This window comes from Schistocerca nitens, chromosome 1 (genome assembly GCF_023898315.1).
Source record: "Schistocerca nitens isolate TAMUIC-IGC-003100 chromosome 1, iqSchNite1.1, whole genome shotgun sequence".
Lineage (NCBI taxonomy): Eukaryota > Metazoa > Arthropoda > Insecta > Orthoptera > Acrididae > Schistocerca > Schistocerca nitens.
Window position 1 is genome coordinate 241333594 of NC_064614.1, and position 23226 is coordinate 241356819.

A 23226-nucleotide genomic window follows, 5' to 3' on the forward strand; every position below is an offset into this window, starting at 1 on the left:
CTCTTAATTCTATTGTACAGAATATCCAGATGATAAAAGCTACAGTACATAACAAATTAGGATCTATGTAATGTTTGAGGCATGTTTTCTATATTTAATTGGGTCTTCATTGGTTTTTTGGGGGGGGGGGGGGTTCTTGTCACACCAGTGACTTCTTGAAATGATGGTGGATGCCCCAAAAGTCCATAATTTAATGCCTTCAGCAATCTCAAGGTGAGATGCTCTATGTAGATGTTGACTGTAAATTGCCTTCTTCCACTGATGGAAATAATGAATGCTTCCTGATGCTTAGCATTGGGCATGTTTTTGTAGTCTTAACCCTAGGACTCACTCTGCTAAAATTTCCCTAGTACTCCATCTGGGGTCATACATGACCCTAATCAATATATAATTGACTGTGTGTACTAATCATTCAGAGAACAACGTACTGTCGTTTAATACTGTTTGTTTACATTTTATTTATTATTTAGACACATTTCACAGCTTTTTTAACTGGTATGTACATTGTAGAATTAAATTACATATGGCAGAGTAATTACATATCAGAAGTTACAATATTACTCTAAGTAATAATTTGTTTCACTCATAAATGTTTCACAATGGCTTCAAATTTACAGAAAATGTCATGAACAACTCAACAGGAAACATAATTCTAACCGGAATCCGTACCATAGTCATCTGCACATATTTTGCAAGTAGTAACTATTTCAGAATGTTCCTTGCAAACAAATTTGTTACACTTTTTGCATGTTGAACTGTATATTGTGTCCTTTGATCGGGGGCAAATGGAGCATCTGCCTCGCTTTCTCTTCTGATTGTCCGGTATTTTCCAAAGCTGTTTCACAGAGGAAGACTGCACTGTAGTTCCTTCTCTAGATTGTCGCACAGATGACAAAATGGTAGATATCGAAATAGACGACAGAGGGATAGAGAAACAATTAAAATTTCTCAAAAGAGGAAAGGCCGCTGGACCTGATGGGATGCCAGTTCGATTTTACACAGAGTACGCGAAGGAACTTGCCCCCCTTCTTGCAGCGGTGTACCGTAGGTCTCTAGAAGAGCGTAGCGTTCCAAAGGATTGGAAAAGGGCACAGGTCATCCCCGTTTTCAAGAAGGGACGTCGAACAGATGTGCAGAACTATAGACCTATATCTCGAACGTCTATCAGTTGCACAATTTTGGAACACGTATTATGTTAGAGTATAATGGCTTTTCTGGAGAGTAGAAATCTACTCTGTAGGAATCAGCATGGGTTTCGTAAAAGACGGTCGTGCGAAACCCAGCTCGCGCTATTCGTCCACGAGACTCAGAGGGCCATTGACAGGTAGATGCTGTGTTTCTTGACTTCCGCAAGGCGTTCGATACACTTCCCCACAGTCGTTTAATGAACAAAGTAAGAGCATATGGACTATCAGACCAATTGTGTGATTGGATTGAAGAGTTCCTAGATAACAGAACGCAGCATGTCATTCTCAATGGAGAGAAGTCTTCCGAAGTAAGAGTGATTTCAGGTGTGCCGCAGGGTAGTGTCATAGGACCGTTGCTATTCACAATATACATAAATGACCTTGTGGATGACATCGGAAGTTCACTGAGCCTTTTTGCAGATGATGCTGTGGTGTATCGAGAGGTTGCAACAATGGAAAATTGTACTGAAATGCAGGAGGATCTGCAGCGAATTGACGCATGGTGCAGGGAATGGCAATTGAATCTCAATGTAGACAAGTGTAATGTGCTGCGAATACATAGAAAGATAGACCCCTTATCATTTAGCTAAAAAATAGCAGGTCAGCAACTGGAAGCAGTTAATTCCATAAATTATCTGGGAGTACGCATTAGGAGTGATTTAAAATGGAATGATCATATAAAGTTGATCGTCGGTAAAGCAGATGCCAGACTTTCATTGGAAGAATCCTAAGGAAATGCAGTCCGGAAACAAAGGAAGTAGGTTACAGTACGCTTGTTAGCCCACTGCTTGAATACTGCTCAGCAGTGTGGGATCCGTACCAGATAGGGTTAATAGAAGAGATAGAGAAGATCCAACGGAGAGTAGCGCGCTTCGTTACAGGATCATTTAGTAATCGCGAAAGCGTTACGGAGATGATAGATAAACTCTAGTGGAAGACTCTGCGGGAGAGACGCTCAGTAGCTCGGTACGGGCTTTTGTTAAAGTTTCGAGAACATACCTTCACTGAAGAGTCAAGCAGTATATTGCTCCCTCCTACGTATATCTCGCGAAGAGACCATGAGGATAAAATCAGAGAGATTAGAGCCCACACAGAAGCATACCGACAATCCTTCTTTCCACGAACGATACGAGACTGGAATAGAAGGGAGAACCGATAGAGGTGCTCAGGGTACCCTCCGCCACACACCATCAGGTGGCTTGCGGAGTATGGATGTAGATGTAGATGTATTACGTCTGGATGTCCATTGTCTAACAGATAATCAAATCCACACCGTTTGATACTGCTAATAATATCGTTGTTCCTTGCTTGTGGTAAACTCAAACGACGTTCCACCTGGGGCTTTGCCATTTCTTTGGCCAACTTCATTAGAAAAAGACGTCTCTCTGTTTTTTCAACAGCAACACAGAAGAGTCTGTAGGCACTGAGTGCAGCTAGATCGACAAGATCATAAAATACTGCTAATGGCCAACGTTTTGTACCCTTTTTCACAGAATAGTAAGAGCTCATTTGATCTAGCGTATCAACACCTGATTTTGTTGAGTTGTAATACAACACTACTTCTGGTTTTCGTTTCAAGTTGTTTTCTTTGGGCACTTCAAATGATTGATGTTGTGTTGACAGGAGTAGCACAGCCTTATTTCGTTTTGGAACATATGAAACTTATAGGGTTTTACCACTGTATGCAAATCTGATAATGCATTCTTCCCTAGTTTTCGAAGGCAATTACTCTTTTGGGACTTCTTTTCTTGTAGAACGTAGAGTACCTACAAGTGTCAACTTCATTTTCAACAATTCTTGGCCAAGGTCACAGCTCGTGAAAAAATTGTCAGTGGTAATATTCCTACCACTGCCAGCCAGATGACGCACTAAATCTAAGACCGCTCTCTTGCCTTGATTCACTTCTCTCACATCACCACTCCTTCCAGTGTACAGTTGAAGATTTGTCAGATAACCATGTTCACAGTCTACTGCGCACCATATCTTGATGCCATACTTTCCTGGCTTTGAAGGAATGTAGACCTTGAAACTGCACCGACCTCTGTATACGCAAAGATGTTCATCAACAGTAATGTTGCTGGAAGGTATAAATGATGTTCGACATTGCACGGCAAACAAATCAAATATTTCCTGTACAGCTTCAGCCTTATTTCCAGTCCTCTCTTTCCTTTTAAGTCTTGTGATGCGGTCGTCAAAACGAAGTGAAAGCAGAATGTCCTGATATCGCCTCCTCGACATAGTAGCACGGAATAGAGGAGTGCAATATTCAGAGTCCCAAAATTCGTCAATAGGTTTCCCCCGGCTCTTCTGTACGCCATACAGAATCAGCAAGCCTAAAAATGAAAGAAGCTCGCATCTGTCTGTATCACGCCAGTCAACTAATTTTTCAGACACTTTCAACTCCTTTCGTCGTTGATTTGTGAACTGAACTATTATATCCAGCAATTCATTAGTAATAAACAGCCTGAAACAGTCAACAGCTGAGCTATCACTAACTGTACTAGGAATACCCGCTGAAAATCGTTGTATGTTGCGGATTGGAAATCTACGAATTCATGGTTCTTTTGTACTCCATGCAATATCCCGGCCCCTGCTTACCAGTACTGCACTTTCATCTTCTCCACTGTCATCATTTTCAGCAAGAATATCATTTTCTTCTAATTCATGTAAACAAATTTCATCACTTTGGTCTACCTGTGTCTCTGTTCCATCATCTTCGGCGTCGCTACCTTCTGAATGACTACTGCTACGAAATAAGTCTTCCATAGCTTGTTCTACACTATAGCCAGGAGCAAAACGTATTCCATCAATGCTGAAATTACACTGCAACAACAAACGTACAAATGAACTTCCAGTTTGAGGTTGGTTCTGAGTAACACCTGAATAACACCTGAATTCAGAGATTGATAGTTGATAATCTATACATTCTATGAATGTTACATATAATCTATCTGGGGTCATAATTGACCCCAACAGTAGTTTTTGTTAATTATTGATTTAAATGTTGCGTCAAGCGCTCTAAACATTTTTGCGAGAGAACTACAATACTGTGTGGTAAAAGTCATAAAATTCTGGATTTTTACAAGAAATAGAAATATTATTTTATCCATAGTAAAGATGATTAGGGTCACCTATGACCCCAGAGTGAGTCCTAGGGTTAACGAAATACAAAATTGCGGCTGCTCAGTTGCAAAAAGTAGTGATACAAAATAGGTTGCTTGCGTGGAGGGAACCTCCACAAGTATTGGTGTGGATGGCATTTAGTGCTATCACTTGCGCTTTGGACTAATCTTGGAATTTTAAAAAAGCAATTTGTTGTATAAAGAAATATAATTAAATAACATGGAAGATTTTTCAAAATTTTGTTGAACGTTACTCAGTTGCTGCAATGAAAATGGAGGACAACTTAGGAAACTGCAGCTTACTCTGGTCCCAGAAATGGACCAGTTGTTCAGTAATTCTTTGTAGTGGACAGAAGATTCCTGTATTGAAAATGAACTATGTGGTTTCAAAAAGTTTGTAGCCATATAAACAACAATTCTTGCAACAAGATTATGCAGCTAGTTGTGGTTACTGTCGTGAAACTGCATAACATTGAACATGTGAACAGAGAGAAACCTAGTGTGGTTAAATGAAGTTTTGTTTTGGACAGGCTGCAATGCATTTTGAAATTGCTTGTGATGTTATTTGTTCAGGATGCACTATTATCCTTTCCAGAGAAACACTAATGAACAGACAGTAGTTTACATTTTTACTGCACAGTTGTTTCACACTAGACACCAACCACTTTCTGGAATATTTCATCCATTGCTACTTGCAGCCTTTCATGTAACTATCAATACAACCTTGCTACAGATACACCTAGAACTTGGGTCGAGCAGTGAAGCACGGGCCTGATCTCACAATGCCACTGTCTCAAATTTTGGTTCAATGGTGGATTTTTTCAGTCTGCCTGTAAGCCAGCCTTTGTCAGTGGTGTGAAATTGGCCAGGAATGATATGTGGTTCAGTTCCCCATGTTAACATTGGTTGCTATGAGGCCAGTGGTAATGCAGCAGAGCTGCTGGCAGTCAATCTGTTAAACTGTAGGGTACCTTTCCCATGTGTGATTACTAGGGTGGGTTAGGGACCCAAAAGTTGCAGAAGTAACATTCAGCTTATACTGGGCTGTGGAGCCACAGGAAATTGTTGGCCCTGTCCTAGGTCTTCATTTCTGTGGATCATATGGAAGAACCCGGAACATAGGCAAACCGGCTTAGTACAGATTTATAAATATCTTTAGACCAACGGCTCATGGCAAAGAACTCTTATTTCCTGCAATAGCTTGACAGTTTCTGAACTCTGTAACCTGGTCTGTATCCATTGCCATCCTTGATATCTGCTTCCAACCACCCTAAGTCTGTTGCACCACAGAACCACTCAACACCTACATGAACCACCACTTCCCTACTAACCCATAGATGTTGCAAACAAATCTCATGGGCTGTACCCTTCTCTAAACTTCTTAACTCGGCTTTGACTTCAAACTAACTTCAGGTAATAATTAGTTTGATATGCACATTTCTAACAGACCAAGAACAAGAGTAAGTTTATTGTTAAATTTTTCAAGTTTCATCCTTTCTGGTGTCAGGATTAAAACGAAATTTTGTTTTGTATATAGAGTCTGTCCGGCTTAACACCCTGTTCTCTGAAGAATTTGCTTTGACTCTGCATTGAAGTCTCAAACATCTTAATCTAAGATGGTTAGTATAATGTTTATTCTTTGTGATAAACTGCGCTATGTGCATTGTATATGTAGTATGCCTCAGAAATTTGTTTTCAGAAACATATTCTATGCACACAACTTCCCTGAATGTTCAAAATCACAACAGTAACTGTAGACATTACTTTTAGCTATTACATAATGTATTTGCTGTGAATGAAGTGATTTACAATGCCTGTCTTGGGGTTAATACCACCTTTCTCCAATAGCTGTTTCTGTAAAAGACCAAAGATGGGAAAGTGGCGAGAAGTAGCAGAATGTTGTTAGGCATGCAGAGAATGCCACAGAAAAAAACGTCAAGAGGCAGTTCAGTTGCAAGTTGGGAAGTTATCACACTGCTGTCATAGAACTCAACCGAGAAAGAGTGAGACTTGCATTGGTGTTGATTTCAGAACAACTTTGGCATATTAATTTTTTAGATGGGATCTGATGGGGAAGCCATTGCTGGTCAACTTTGGTTCGACTTTAGACTCCTGCAGCGTGAATGTATTGCAGCTGGACACGTGATTTATACATGATAAAATTTCATGTGGAAGTTTTTTTATTAATAATTGAAGCCTGTTACACATCATTGGCTTTAAAGTAAGTGAAAAAAACATTCAGTGTTTGGTTGGACCAAAAGCTGTGAGAATTTTGTAGTAAATTTGCCCACAGAAACAGTACTGCAAGTGATAATGATAGTATTGCTATTTGTAGGCTTCACATTGGAGTGTAGATAGCGAATTTTAGGCAGTAATTTAATCAGTGTAAGTGTAAATGATATGTCCTTAGGTGGCAAGTAATTCTTATTAATTACCAGTTGACTAATGTTGGAGAACTGACACCATGTGGCCACTGTGAGGTGGCCACTGTGAGCTACAGCTTAGCATTTATGCGTGACACAATGGCCTGATGCAGCAGGGTGACATCTATAGCTATGCATTCTTGCAGGCAGTCAATGTGTTAAACAATAACAGGTTACTAATGAAGTGCATTAATCAAAGTGCCTTACATGCATAATTTAACAGCTAACAGACTCTTACCAGAAGACTTCTGCCATTTTTAAGCTCTTGTTCCAAAAGCTAACGTTTTGCAACTGCTGGGTATAATGGATTATACACTTAGGTGACAAAAGCATTGTCATTCATTAAAATTCAATTGTTTGGGAACATGAAATCCATGAATGGCTACAAATGGTGTCCAGGTGCAACCATTTCGTCAGCGATCAGTTCACCTGGACCAGAAGACCCAGTCCATCCCATAACACAGCCCATACCATTATGAAGCCTCCACCAGCCAGCACAGTACCTTGTTGTCAACTTCAGATCCAGGGCTTCATGAGGTTTGCACCACACTTGAACCCTACTATCAGTTCATACCAACCGAAATTGAGACTCACCTGATCAGGCCATGGTTTTCCAGTCACCTAGGGTCCAACCGTTACAGTCACGAGCCCAGCAGTGTCATGCTGTTAGCAAAGAAACTCGTGTTGGTCATCTGTTCGTTGTATGTCCCACATTGATTTCTGCAGTTATTTCATGCACTGTTGCATGTTTGTAAGGACTGACAACTCTATACAAACACTCTTGGTGGTTAAATGATGACCATTGGCCACTGCATTGTCTGTGGTGAGATATAATGCTTGAACTCTGCATCCTTGTCGCTCTCTTGACACTGTGGATCTTGGAATATGGAATTTCCTAATGATTTCTGAAATGGAATGCCCCATGTGTCTAGCTCCAAGTACCACTCCGCTTTTTAAGTCTTAATTCACATAGCGCAGCTGTTATCATGTTGGAAACCTTTTCGCAAGAAGTACCTAAGTTTGAATGACAACTCTGTCAATGCACTGCTCTTTTATACCTTGTGTACACGGTACTACCACCACCTCTATATGTGCGTATCACTGTCTTGTGACTTTCGTCACCTGAGTGTATTTGGGGTGGTTGACAGCATCATATTGCTAAGCCTTAGCATGTGCTAAGATTGAATAGCCTAAAATATAGGTATCTTTAGAATCACTGAAGAAACAAGTCACAGATGTACATTTAAGACTTCACCCAACAGGTGAAATCTGCATATTTGCAGTGCTAGTGTAATGGCACAGTAGCACTAGTCTAAAGTACCACATCTAACGCATACACAAATTTGTAGCAAAACATTTGATCAGTATTGTAGAGTGGAAAGAAATGAAGTTGTAGTCTCATTTTTGTGTGAAGTTCTGATTATCATAGCTCTGATCTGTTGAAGTGAGATTTCAGAATTCCACAGTTTTACACTATCATGTAGCTTTGCTATTGGTCTGAGTAGCATGTTATGTGCTGTTTTAATATGGCTCTGAGCACTATGGGACTCAACTGCTGAGGTCATTAGTCCCCTAGAACTTAGAACTAGTTAAACCTAACTAACCTAAGGACATCACAAACATCCATGCCCGAGGCAGGATTCGAACCTGCGACCGTAGCGGTCTTGCGGTTCCAGACTGCTGTTTTAATAACCTTGTCTTATAGGTAAGCTGCAGTATTGGATAACAGTAAGGGCACCTTTATTGCTCAGATTGTCCATCTGTAGTCTTTGGTGGTAGTAAATGTGTTGATGTTAGCATTGCATGAGGTGTTGCTGTTTAACTTGATAAGTATTTCTTCTCCTTTGTAGCATTGTACTTACAGGTTTTCTCCATCATGATGAGAGAGAGAGTGTGATCTATAAGAAACTTGCTTTATTGATCAGTTTGATATAAAGTTCCCATTTCAATTCGTTTCATTGAGTTTCTTACTTACATTGCATGACAATATTGTATTAATGTAGAAAATAGAAAGTCCAGGATGGAATAACTACCTGCCTACCGGAAATTTATGCTCCAAACTATAGTACAAGCCATTATTGTATTGAAATGGCAAAATAAGTAACATTTCTCTCCTTGTCCCCTTGTATGCTGTTTTCTTGATTTCCAGTGCCCACATGTTGCGTGGCAGTAAAATTAAATGCACAGTAAAAAATTCGGTAATTTGTTCCTTGTTCAAAGACTAGATGGCTTTAAGGATAAAACTGATGAGCAGTTATTAGTTTCATACAGAAATGCGTACATTAGATCAAAACATACATATCCAAAGGAAGCTCCGATCGTTTTGGTATATTGTGCCCCTGCCTCATGTAAAACTGCCCAATGGATGGCTAATAAAATGTTTGAAGTACTGCTGCTTCCATAATACAGGCTTGTTACAATTGAAGTTTGCTACTTTAGAGGGCCCCCATGAAAAACAAGCAAGTGATTGTATGACAGTGAAACTTCGTGAAAACATGCTCGTGTGGCAGAATAGTAAACAATTTGCCATTGAAAGGAACACATTTTAATTCACACATGAGATGGTAACATTTGTTAATTAAGTTCCGGGTTACAAACATTACTCAATGTGACGACCATCTGTATCTGTGACATGGAACCACATTGGAGACTGATCTACTACTGCCCAAAACAATGGTGGAACAAGGAATGGTCAGCTGTTGTGACACTGCACATGCACTGCTTGAAGATTGCATATAGCGTGTAGCATTCTGAGCCACAGCAACAGTAACTACTTCAACAATTTGTGGTGCAATTGGTTGTCGGTCTCTCCTAAGAGCAATTCCCATGTCACCATTTAATTAAACACACAAATCATGTTCTTCAAGTGCAGAAAGAGAGAACCCATCCGTATTGCTCTAATGCTTTGATACTTGTGAAGAACAGCAGCCCTATTGCTGCTGTTTTGTTAAAATGGCTTTTCGAGTAATGCCCGGCACACCTTGTCCAAACCCATGTTGACTGTCTGTAACTGTAATGCACACTAATGCTTATGTTTCATCCCTATGTTGCCCTGCCAGTACTGATGCCTAGTGGCAAGTCATGACACTAACTACCGACAGCGCAAGTCCTGCAGTGCACAGTCTGAACATCATTCCTCGACTTGGGTGCCTGAACAGTAAATAGTTTTCTGTTTATGTGAATTTGCAGCTGTGATGCATGGGTCAGTCCATACCAAGTGGTCTAGTACTGGTTGCTTGACCATCTCAGAAAAAAATTATATTTGCTGGGTGAATTCTCCAATGTTTAGTAGTCATAAAAATATTTTTTAAAAACATTTATTGTTTATTATTTTGAAATGGGGGCCATATTTGTTCCAGGCTGCATGTGTTTTTTCATATTTGCAAGCATCTACATTTTTTACAATTATTCAGTAGTGGATTGTCCTAAGCCTTTCAGATAAAATGAATTTTATTCAACACACTCTGGGCTACAAATTAACATCATTATCACTTTGCTGAATGTATTATTTAATATATTTTTAATAGTTCAAAGCTATCAGACACACATTAAAAAAACTCAATTTTTGAACAGTAGTTTCCAAAGAAAGGTTAATTTCTCAACTTTAATATTTTTTCTGCCATTACACTCTATAGTTTAGTTACTTTTTCTAGAGTATCTATGGTTAGCAGCTTACACTTTAAAAAATTCAGTATTTTTAAAAAATGGATTTTTTTAATTTTTCCATTTTGTGGCCTGCAATATCTTTGTTGGGGGACCAAATAAAAATCTGAAAATTTCACAGTTAATAGACCTTTATGATATCAAACTTCAATATAAAATTCAACTTTGAGATTCAGTTGGTAGTTATGAAGAAAAGATTACAAACACAAGTCAAAAATAACGTTTTTTAACATCTTCGATATCGGGTAGGCTAATCAAATAAAGTAAACCAATTGCATAGTGTAACACACCACATTACACTAGCGAATGATTATTTGTCAAAAAAATGCTGTGGTAATTGTTTCAGAAGGCTAACAATTGCATCTGCAAGCCTATACAAGTCTGATTGTTGTCTTCCCCCTTACACCAACAATTGTCTACTCACACTTATTTAGCTAGAAGTTCTTGAAGTGTGCAATTGAAAAATGGTGTCTCAGTGTTCTGTTGGTGTTACTATTAATGAAGCATGTCATAAAAGTTTTTATGGAGTGTATCCTAAAGACATTTCTTTAATCGAGGATTACAGTGAAGAAGAAAAAGTGTTGTTTTACTTACGAGTTGGTCCAGAGGTCAAATCAACATACAGGTCCCATGAAATGAAATACTTAAAAAAATTTCATCACCTCTTTGGTCCGTCTTGCATGGACCCTTTTGAGAAACATAAGAAACCTATAACAAAAGGTCTGCGAGAAATAACATTTGATCATTATTCTAAAAATAAAAGCCCTTTTGTCAATCTCATACCAGGAAAATCATTGTGTCCAACATGCTATTCTAAGATATTTGTTACTCACAAGAGAAAGTGGTAGTGAAACCTCAGATACAGAATTTTGTGACCTATCAACAACCATTAAAAAAGTAGATACAGCTTGTGAAATCCTGGATATATTGCCTGCTAGTAAAATTAGAAAACTAAGTCAAGATAAAAGACCAAGTGATTTGAATACAAAAATTTAGAAAGTGGCAGCTACAGTCAAAAAGAATTTGGAAGTTCCATTTCAAAATACAATTAGTACTAAAACAGATGGAAGTTCTAAAACTTCACCAACCAAATATGATGATTTGATAGGAAAACTAAAAACTAAATGCAGTACTTCAAACAAAGAGGATAAAATTAAGATTATCAGTTTACAGCCGAATTCTTGGAGTCGAGGAAAAGTTAAGTGATGAATTAAATGTGTCAGTTAACAAGGCAATTAGTAAAAGAACAGGGAATTTTACCAGCATTACAAAAGAAAAGTGTATCTAATTTGGTAGATGAAAACACAATCAATAAAGTTATTAAGTATTATGACGATGACAATAACAGCTGTGTGATGTCAAGCAAAAAAGACTTTCTGTGAAAGAAAATGGTTCTAAGATTCAAAGACAAAGAAGGTTAATATTGTGTAATTTAAATGAACTATTCACTGAATTTAAAAAATAAAATCCTGACATTAAAATTGGAATATCAAAGTTTTGCGAGTTGAGACCAAGATGGTGTATTGTTGCAGGGGCATCTGGCACCGATAATGTTTGTGTTTGTTTGTATCATCAGAACATAAAGTTGAGGATAGGTGGGGCCAATCTTAAAGACCATTTGGAAGTTATGATATGCAATATTGACAGCTACAGTTGTATGATCAAGGGAAAATTTGAAGATTGTCCAGGCAAATAAGCCTTCCTTGACATGTTTGAAGAATCTGAAGAAGATGATTTGATGCCTGACAATATAAAATACAAACACTGGGTGACACAAGACCGAACTGAAATGGTGACAGTCATAAAATCACGAGAAGAGTTTTTTGAAGTGTTGGTGGCCAACCTTGAAAATCTGAAAATGCATCATTTTATTGCAAATGCTCAAAGTAAATTTTTGAAAGACAAAAAGCAAACCTTGGCAGCTAATGAGTGCTTAGTTCTTGCTGATTTTTCGGAAAATTATTCCTTTGTTGTTTAAGATGAACTAAAAGGGCACCACTGGGTAAACAAACAGGCCACAGTTCATCCATTTGTATTCTATTATAAAGATGAAGATAACCTAATGAGCCACAGCTTTTGTGTCGTAAGTGACTACCTTGAACACAACATTACAGCAGTGCACATTTTTCAACTAAAATTAACAAACTACATTAAACAGCACCACCCTTCCATAAAAAACTGATTTTCTTTTCAGATGGGCCAGCAAGTCAATATATATATCCTTTCATAGAGAAGATTCTGGGTTTAATGTAGAATGGCACTTTTTCGCTTCATACTATGGGAAGAATGCTTGTGATGATGGTGTTGGGGGTACAATGAGGTGAGCTGTTACAAAAGCAAGTCTGCAGCAGACTGATGACAATCATATCATAACACCTCAAGAAATGTTTGAATTCTGCAAAAAACATATCAAAGGAATTACCTATGTTTTTGTACAATGTGAGGAAATACAAGAAGTCTATGACGGTGTCTTGAAGGAAAGGTACAACACTTGTCAGAAGATTAAAGGCACTCGATCTTTTCATTGTTTTGTACCCCATTCACACAACTTACTGAAGTCTAAGATCACATCAACTTTGCCTGATAGTGAACTTCATCAGTGTGGAAAACTTGTACAACTCGTTCTTCAAAATAAGGACACAATGGCTTGTGTTTATGATGAACAGTAGTGGATTGGCGAAGTTGATAATATTGATTGTCATAACCAAGATGTACATGTTGTATTTTATCACCCTCCAGGACCAAGGACATCTTTTAAAAAAATTGAGAACGAACAAGTTTGGATGCCACTTAAAAATGTACTAAGGAAACTGTCTCCCATGGAATTTACAACTGTGACTGGGCGAATTTATAATCTAACACCCAAACTTAGTGAACAAATTCCTCAAATGCTCAATGAGCAATGTACTAAAAACAAATAACAAGAGAACAATGTAATGTAATTAGTAGGCTTATTTTCAATAAAAAAGTAAGTAATCATAGATATGATTAAATTGTATACTGTAACTTATTCCATAAGCCTAGATATCGCAGATGTTAAAAAACATATTTTTGACTCTTGTTTGTAATTTTTTTTCCATAACTTCCAGTTGGATCTCAAAGTTGAAATTTATACTGAAGTTTGATATCATAAAGGGCTATTAACTGTAAAATTTTCAGATATTTATCTTGTCCCCCAACAAAGACATTGCAGGCCACAAAATGGAAAAATTAAAAAGTCAATTTAAAAATATATTAAAGAGTACATTCAGCTAAGTGATAATGATGTTACTTTGTAGCCCAGAGTGTGTTGAACTAAATGCATTTTATCTGAAAGGCTTAGGACAATCCACTACTGAATAATTGTAAAAAATGTAGTTGCTTGCAAATACGAAAAAACGCATGCAGCCTGGAACAAATATGGCCCCCATTTCAAAATAATAAACAATAATTTAAAAAATATATATATATTTCTGCGATTACTAAATATTGGGGAATTCACCCAGCAAATATAAAATTTTTCTGTGATGGTCAAGCAACCGATTATTTTTTTCTTGGAGCACTTGGTATGGATTGACGCACATGTCTGAAAGAACAGACATGGCCTCAAGTATTTTCCAGTCAAATTTTATTTTGGCCACCTCGTATCTCCTCATGTACAGTGTGATTATACTTAAACTTTCAGTGCTTGAGCCAGTATAAACAGAAAACCTTGTATGTAAATTTAAGATGGAGTGGGATAAAGGAAAGGGGAGGGATTACTGGCATCAACTGCATCAGGACATTACGCAGAATCAGGAGAGACGAGTGAAACTGCATGCCGGGCGGGGATTCGAACCCTGGATCTCCTGCTAATTAATGAAAAGAATTACACTTGTAAGAAAGTACCACTGTTGATAATGTGAACAAGTTACCAAACTGTTATTACAAAATGCCTGTCTCAGGGCAGCTTTATTTTGGCCACTCTCTGGTAATTGTCCTGCCCTCACCAGATGCTGTACTTCTCTTTCATATAGTTTCTTCCATAGAGGACTAAATTTACTACTCTAGTCTGTGTTGTTGGTAAGAGTGCCACAGTACAGAGCTTTTTGCCAATATTCCAAATGCATGCGACACATTATACACACTTGTAGCACAATCTGTGTCTCTTCCACAGATTTAAAGAAAAGCAAAATTTTGTTTTAGGTTTTGTTCTTGAGAAAATTCTGTGCACTTAAAGTGACATGCTCTGCAAAAATTTCCCCATGCTGGCAACGAGGTTGGTGAGGAGTGCTTGTGGTAGGGTGTTCCATTCCTTCATTACTGTAGTTGGCAGGTGGGTGGTGGTTGATGCACGTGGATGTGCTGCAATACATCTCCCAGACACGTCCTACATGTGCTCAAGGGAATTATCAATTGAGGTGACAGGAGGCCATTCCATTAGCCAGATATCTCATTCCAAGGGCTCCTTCAACTGCAAAGTTTGATCCACTCATGCAGTGTCATCCATAAAAAAGGAGTAAGGTCTGAATGCACCCTTGAAAAGATGCGTATTGGGGTTCAGTACACCCATGTGGCAATATACCTCCCCATACCATAACCTCTGGACCACCAAAAGGATCATGTTTGACAATGTTCCTGGATGCATTCCCTGTTTCCACTTTTCACTCCCTTGGTTGTGGAAACATCCACCATATGAGCACAGCAATTTGCCCACATTCTAATTCACTTACAAGGAGAACAGAGCAACTGCCATCTGATTTCCCACAAACTTTGCTCAGTGAAAGAGGGGTTGAAATAAACAAACCCGTTTCTTGGCTTATACACAGACACTTGACCATTTCTGAAAAAGTGACAAAGTTTTTGAGGTATTTTATGTGCCTTTTACCGTTTGAAGTGGTATTCTCAGATAAAATGGTGGCACAGTGGTTAATGTCGCGGATTCTTAATTTTTCACACTTCATTTGAAACCCAATTATTTCCTTTATTTGTGTTTTTCATTTATATATCCATGTCTATAGAAGAATACTACATGAATGTTTTCCAGAGTATATTGATATGTTGTCCTTATTCAATTATATGTCGGATGAATGTGTGTGAGAATTAGGGGGCCGGGGGGGGGGGGGGAGGGTGGCGAGAGGGGAGGGAGAGAAAGTATTTGAAATTGTTTTCGCTGAAATTCCTGTAGTGTATCTTGATTCATAATCAATTGCAGACATTGGTTTTCTGAAAATTGATCCGTTATGCATGGTTTCGTGGGAAATTATTGCCAATGCTAAAAATCTTCACCATTGTTAATGATGTTTCATTCCTGAATGAAATTCATACAAAGAAATGACAGTGTGGCAAACCTGCCATTTTGTGATGCTTGTGTCTTCCGAATATGTGTGTTTCGAATGTGTTCATGATTCATATTATCCAAGGGAATGCACAAAATCTTCCTGAAGAATAAACATATGAATAAAATGTAAGAATTAATATAAAAATGGATATGAGAATGAAGTATCAGAATATGAAAACTGATAAAGATTGTAGCACCTCAACATAGCATACACAAACATATATAATAAATGAGTGACACTTATTGTGAAATCTAGTTGTAATTTTTCAAGTAATGTAAACTGTTGTATCCCTAAATTGATATGAAACATTCCTGTAATAACCTTCCGTAGACATGGATAGATAAATGAAAACAATAAAAATAAAATAAACAGTTTCAAGAACGTGGTGCAAAATTACAAAGCTGTGATGCTAACCACTGTGCCATCATTTTGTCTTAGGATGTTGCGCAGTAAAAGGCACAAAATGTATCTCAAAAACTTTCACCATCATTTTTTCAGAAACGTTGGGAGTACCTTTGGGTAAGCCAAGACATGTGTCCGCTTATTTTGCTCCTCTACCACTGAGTGAAGTTTTTGGGAATTCGGGTGATGGCACTTGCTGTGTTCTCACCCTCGTATGTTGAAGCATGTGTTTCTAGTGCTGTTTCCATAGCTTTTTCCAACCCGTGTATACAGTGTCTTAGTCCTGGCACAGAAGTGCTGAATAGTGTCATTCCTGAACACGACTGTAAAACTGAAATATTTGCACAGTTTTTGAAGAAAATGATCTTATGTATTGAAAAAAGATCTAAATACAGGGTATTAATTTTTGAGACATAAATACTGATGTAAGACTAAAAGCACCCTAACAATTTAGTTTTCTGAATATGCTAAGATCCCATGACCATAAAGCATTAATTTATTAAAGTTGACAATTTTTCATCTTGATAATATAATCACCAATGTTCAGTATGAGGCTGAGTTGTTCAATACACATTTTTTATTAGACCATAAAGGTCTTTGTAGGGTGATAGTGCATCAATTACTCCCCCACCCCCAACATAGGTTTTGGTGACAGACTGATCTGCAGTGTATACCAAGGTCTAGGTGTTGTTGGAAGACGACTGTTTGGTTATGAGTTTAAGGGGGCACCATTACATAACTTTTACCCATATAGATATACAGTTAAAGGTAAAAGCTAAGATGTCTGCATTGCATTGCAATGACATGAATGGTGAGAACATTGAGAATTATAAGACACAGTAAAGGATGGCAAAATATTCACACCCTTGAAAATTCTTTCCTTGATGATGCATGTACTTTATCAGTGCACTCTCAGGCATGTTATAAGTAGGTTGCTGTAAGGTAGGGGGGGGGGGGGGGGGGGAACTGCCAGGAAACCTGATCATGCACTAATGCATAAATGGTTCACTCATGGCCTGTGAAGTCTCAGAACTCTGCTCATAATTTGTTGTGAAAAATCAAACAGTCATGTTTTAGAGAATATCAGTCTGACAAGGTTAAAAAGCAAGTATCTGGTGGCAATGAGACTGGCCAAATGCAAGGTGTATGAGGAGTACATTAGTAGCTCTCAAAACAATGTAAATCTGTATGAAATGTTATCAAACTAGAAATAAGAATAGCAAAAATACTTCCTCCAAAGTTGGTATCATTTCAGATGATTCCAATAGTTTCTTCATTAATAATGATGTCGTTTGAGTTTAGGGGGAATACCGGGTGGGCTGAGGTGTGAATGGGAATATGGCTTGAGGAGGGAAGCTTGCTAGAGTAGTCTGTGCAGTTATCCAAAACCAGTGTGGTGTAGTGGTTAGTGCATCTGCCTAGTGAGTGGGAGACCTGTGTTCAAATCCTGGCAAGGGGTACAGATTTTCAATCATTACTTCAGCCTGCATGTATGCAGTCTTCATTAATGCTTGTGATTCAAATAATATTGCTGCAAATGAAAAAAAAAAAAAAAACTAAATATGAAAAAGTCCAAAACTCAGACAATGACAACTTTCAGAAACATTTTGAACTCTGTCTGAAATAGCAAAGTTAAGTCACTCAAAATCAGAGGACATCTATGGTTTCTCCAACTTTGTAACAAAAAAAAAAAACATGGATATAACAATACACCCTCTGTGTTCACTGATTCGTTGCATATTTAGTAGTGTCTGTTACCCTTAATCCTTAAACATTATAGTTGTTACACCTCTATTCAAAAATGATGACAAAGCACATCCTAATAATTATTGCCCAATCTCTCTTGTACCCACCCTTTCAAAAGTGCTGCATACAACTCCAAATCTGTGAACATCTTTCAACAAATAACTTTCTCATTGACTCACAGGATGGCTTCAGGTACAGTCTGCGAGTGGTGAAAACAGTTGACAGCATTATTTCATTTTTACTACACTCATTTTAGCCACTGTCTATCTGTTAATGCTGAGCCAGTGGATGTCAACAAAGCATCTGACAAAGTCATGTAAATGAGCCTGATGAAAAACAAATCTCTTCAATCAGCTCATACTTGAGTGACAGGAAACAACTACAGCAGCTCAACAATAGAATATTTAATGTTGTGGACATAACATTGCATGTGCCACAAAGTTCTATGTTTGACATTTACTATACGCAATCTATATGCGTGAGTTGTCAGATATTATATTATGTTATGGACATCCTCCAGTCAGAAACAGAGTGAATACGAGTCTAATATTGAGGGTTGCATGCACTATAAGTCGAGGCGTTGCTGTTACATTAATGCTGTACCTTCCCACTGTAGTTCCACAAGTATGATGAGTCTGAGAACTGGGCACTGTGGTCCTAGGGCACCCATATGATAGTTTTTAGGGGTGAGGAGGGTCTAGACATGGGGGTATTGAGTATTTTTACATTTTGAAAGACGAATGATAACTTGTAAGTAGCCACAGAAAAGGTACCAGTTCCAACCCCATTAAAAACCTGTGTAATACTGACTTTTAATCCATTAACTTATGATTTAAGTTCCAATGTACCAGGCCCAAAATAAAGAAAATGATCGCCTGGTCTTCGAGCCATTCAACGGTTCGGCAAATCAGTCTGATGTTGTACCACTTGCAAACAACTTACAAAATGTAAGTACATGTGTAAGATCTAGCTTGTTTAATTTTATGAAATATTTGATAATTAATCACAAGCTTATGTAATAATTGGGTTGCTAATACCACAAAAGATTTATCATCAATCAATATAATACCGCATACATCAATACCATTTATCTCCAACTCCTGAAAACATTTAAAATTCACACATTTAGCATTATTGCAAAAAGCAATAACACAAATCAATAAACAAGCGAGGTGGCATAGTGGCTGGCGCACTGGAGTTGCTTTCGGGAGGCCGATGGTTCAAACCTGTGTCCAGCCATCCTGATTTAGATTTTCCATGATTTTCCTAAATTGCTTCAGGCAAATGCTGGGATGGTTCCTTTGAAAGGTCACGGCTGACTTACCTCCCTGTATTTCCCTAATCTGGTGAGACTGATGATCTCGCTGTTTGGTCCATTCCCCCAAATCAACCAACAAATCAGTAATCTTCAAGGATATGGTACGATTTGAAACATACAAGGATGTATAATGGAACTTTACGTCTTTTGCAGTCCCAGGTTGTTTCACTATGTTTTTGTTTTTCTGCAAACTTTACCCTACCAACACACCGTGGGCCAGGTCCATGCAGTTTACATTTCGCTTGACTGATGTACCATGATCCAGGCCCACGAAGTTTACATTTCGCTCAACCAACAAACCACATGTCAGGCTCATGATAACGTCATTTGGCCTGAATACCAGACAATGACACTCACACGTGTTTGTCAGTTAAGGGGTGGAAGCACAACACCTGATCATACCTTTTTTTTTTTTCCCTTCCTTTGCCAGAGAGCTGCGGAGGGGTGCAACACCAGGTATGAGCACACTTGCTGTGGTTGCCTCCTACTGGTTGAATTATTTTCATTTACTGAAGCTTGCTGGATTGACACTTATTGTGACTGACAGCATGGAAGTTAGGTGTATGATCATGTTGTAAAGTAGCACTGATGGGGAGAAATGACTGATTGTCTAGATCAGATGGCCTCTATTGAAGTTATGTTTTGTGAGACTGTGGAGGATGTAAGACAAAAATTAAGTGATGCTGTGTGTAAGAGGAGGAGACATAATGGACAGTTTAAGAGAAAGGAGAGTGGACTAGGAAGAAATTCCAAGAACCAAAAATAGCAAAATAAGAAAATTCTATCATGCTGTAGGCAAAATAAGTAGCAGATACCAAACAAAAACAAAGGCATACTCAAGTAAAGATGAGAAAATGGTAATGGAGCAAAATACATAGTGGGCAGATGGGCAGAATACTTCAAAGGGAGATGGGAGTAGGCAGTGACGCCAGGTAGCTGACACTGCAAGAGGTTTGTCTGGGTATCCACAAGATGAAAAACAATTGAGACCCCATTGAAGATGGCATAAACTATGAATTAATGAAAAGTGGTGGAGCTGCTGTAATAAAGGAACTACACATTAATGTCAGACATTCTGGGAAACTGAATTAATACTCCCCATGTATAAGGAAGGAGATGCAACAGCTTGTGAAATTTGCAGAGCTATAACACTACTAAGAGTTGACAAGTATACTAAATGAAAGGGTACAAAAGTATGCAAAAAACATACTTGGGGAATATCAGTGTGCTTTTTGACCAGACATAGGAACAACTGATCAAACATTTGTGATCAGAAAGTCTTGTGAACATAATATACAGGGTGATTAAAAATTCCACTTATAGGCTTATAGGGTTTGTGGAGGTTACTTGGTAGATGCAGTTTTGATTAGGAACCCATTTCTAGAAATGTACCACTTGGATATAAAATAAGTTTGAAGATCAGATTGCCTTCAAACCTCCCACTTTACTGTACGCACACAAGCTGAGAAGAGAGCACCAGTGTCAGTCCGTGTTGTAATTATATCACAACATCTTTCTCCAACTACAACAGCTGCAAGAAATTGGTACATTTGAAACTAGGAAAGTTAGCAGTGGTGCTCCACAGACACACTGCACTGTCAAATTTGAAGAGTACATCCTTCATCATGCGAAGAGAATCCGAGAACAAGTTCTTGAAACATTGCCCATACTAAGTGCTCCTACAGCATACAGGTCTGAACTCATTGCCTCCACTGCGTGCATACTGTGAATTGGGAGATTTGAGAGTAATCTGATCCTTAAACTGATTTTACATTCATACATTTCTGGACATGGGCTCCTTATCAAAACTTGATCTACTATAGCCCCTCTATGACACCTGTAAGCCTGTAATGGAAATTTTGAATCAACCAATGGATGTGCAGTTCATATTCATTGGTTTCGAACAAGCCTTTGACAGCATAAATTACCAAGAATTATGCAGAGTGCTGAAAAAAGTTGGTATATGTGCTTTGTCTTAAATAAAAGTGTGAAGCAATGTGATAGCCCCCATCACTATCTTATTCAGTACATCCCTCCATAGCATACTACATAAAATCAATGAAGAGGTGCCATGTTTATGAAAAATAGTCAGATATATGCTAATGCTGATGACATTGCAAATGATTTGGGTTTGAACAGGGAGATAAAAACAACAGTGGTCCTAAGTCCAGTATTTCCCACACTGAAACTGCGTTTACTGTGCAGTTTCACTCCCTGTGATGCTAGTAAAGCCTACCAGTATGCATAAAGAGTAATAGGTGATCCTTTACTAGTTCTGTATTAGACACAAGTTCTTCTGGTCTTGATGACCTGACCATTCTGAGTTTTCTGATCTCCCAGGTTTTACATTGGAAGATTAGGTTCCATCACCATCACCAAAGCCCACACCTAGTGACTACTTCATTTTCTATACCCATCTTTTGTCTGGTGTTTCCTTAAGTTCCTATGGTCTATCATGAGTTTAGTCTGTCTCCTGCTCAAGCCCAGAATTGCAGAACTTCTTTCAAAATGGGGTTTCGACTTCATTAGATTGCCTTATTTTCATTTTTGTATCATAGTCCAGTGCTCTATATGCTGTCTTCTGATCCAGTTTTATAGTTTTGACTTAACCATCACCTTAGCAATGTTTCAGAGAGATCCTGTTACAATAAATGGAGTCATTGCATCTGTCCTGGCCAGCCTATCAGCTTGTTCATTGCCACTGATTCCCGAGTAACCAGGGACCACAGCAGGTTTGCCCTGTTGCTTTTTCCAACTCTCACAATGGCTTTGTGGTCTTCTCCAATGATCTTTGGATGAATTATTTTACATGTGAGAATGTGTGATGAATTTATTAAATCTTGGAGCATTAGACTCTCATTAAAAAATTAAAACTGAGGACCAGCAACTTAGAAAAATTTCAGGCCTAGAAGACCAGCCATTTATACCACTGTTTAATATTCTACTGCTACATTTGTGTTTTATGTATCTTAAAGGTTAACACATGCTAAAATAGACCAAACTTCAAGGTTAGTTTTTCATATTTATTTTAGTTCATTCATAGATTACAGATTATGCAGTAATGGCACCAAAAAGTATAACTGTCCTTAAAAAAAAGTGACTTCTTGAGAAATTTCATATGTAATTGGGTATTCTATGGTAAAGTTGAAGCATGTGATCAACATGTACTCAGCCAGATGGCCCACAAAATGTTCAGTGCACTACAGTGAAATTTATAATTACTCTTCTGAGAAATATTCAGCTTCTGCAATTTCAGCTGTGCTCTGAGGAGCCTATCTGACCACACGCTTGGGAAAAAAAAATCTTTTGATGACCAATATTATATGTGAAAGCTTAGCCTTTCTTGTAGCTATGATGTATGTATATTAATTTAAATCATTGACTTTTCCTATTTTTGTGTTTATGTTAACAATGATGTTGAATTAATCCCCTTGGCTATCTATAAGCAGTTGCCAACATTTCTGGATGTCTTGGATGGAAGCTGGGAAATTTTCAGTTGCGATGCTTGTAAGCTCATTTGTCACAGCCCATTGGATGTTTGCAGTCTCTTGATGGAGCTTTCCTTTCAGTCACATTTTCACTTGTGAAAACAAGAAAAAAATCACAAGGTGGAAGATCAGGTGAATATGGCAGATGTGGGATGCCAATAACATAATGTCTCACCAGATATTCAGTAACAGATAAAGCAGTATGGGGTGTTCCATTACCATGCAGTAAGAACAAGTCCTGAGAATGCTACAAACAATGTGGTGATGTCGAATTGCTTGTCACAAACATTTCAAGATTATGATGTAAAGAGTTTGGTTCACTGTTTTACCTGGAGGAACATACACATGGTGAACTAATCCTTTACTATCAAAGAATGCAATCAACATAGTCTTTGTTCTCAGAGGGTGTTTTTCAAGACTGCTGATCCAGGACTCCACCTTCAGCACTTTGATGCTTTGTGTGACCCGTACTGGTAGCATCAACTGTGAGGGTTGTACTAGTAGCACCAGATTTCATCCTCAGCAATAATCTTTTTGACAGATATGTGGGATCATGTCTGTCTGTATGCAGTAATTC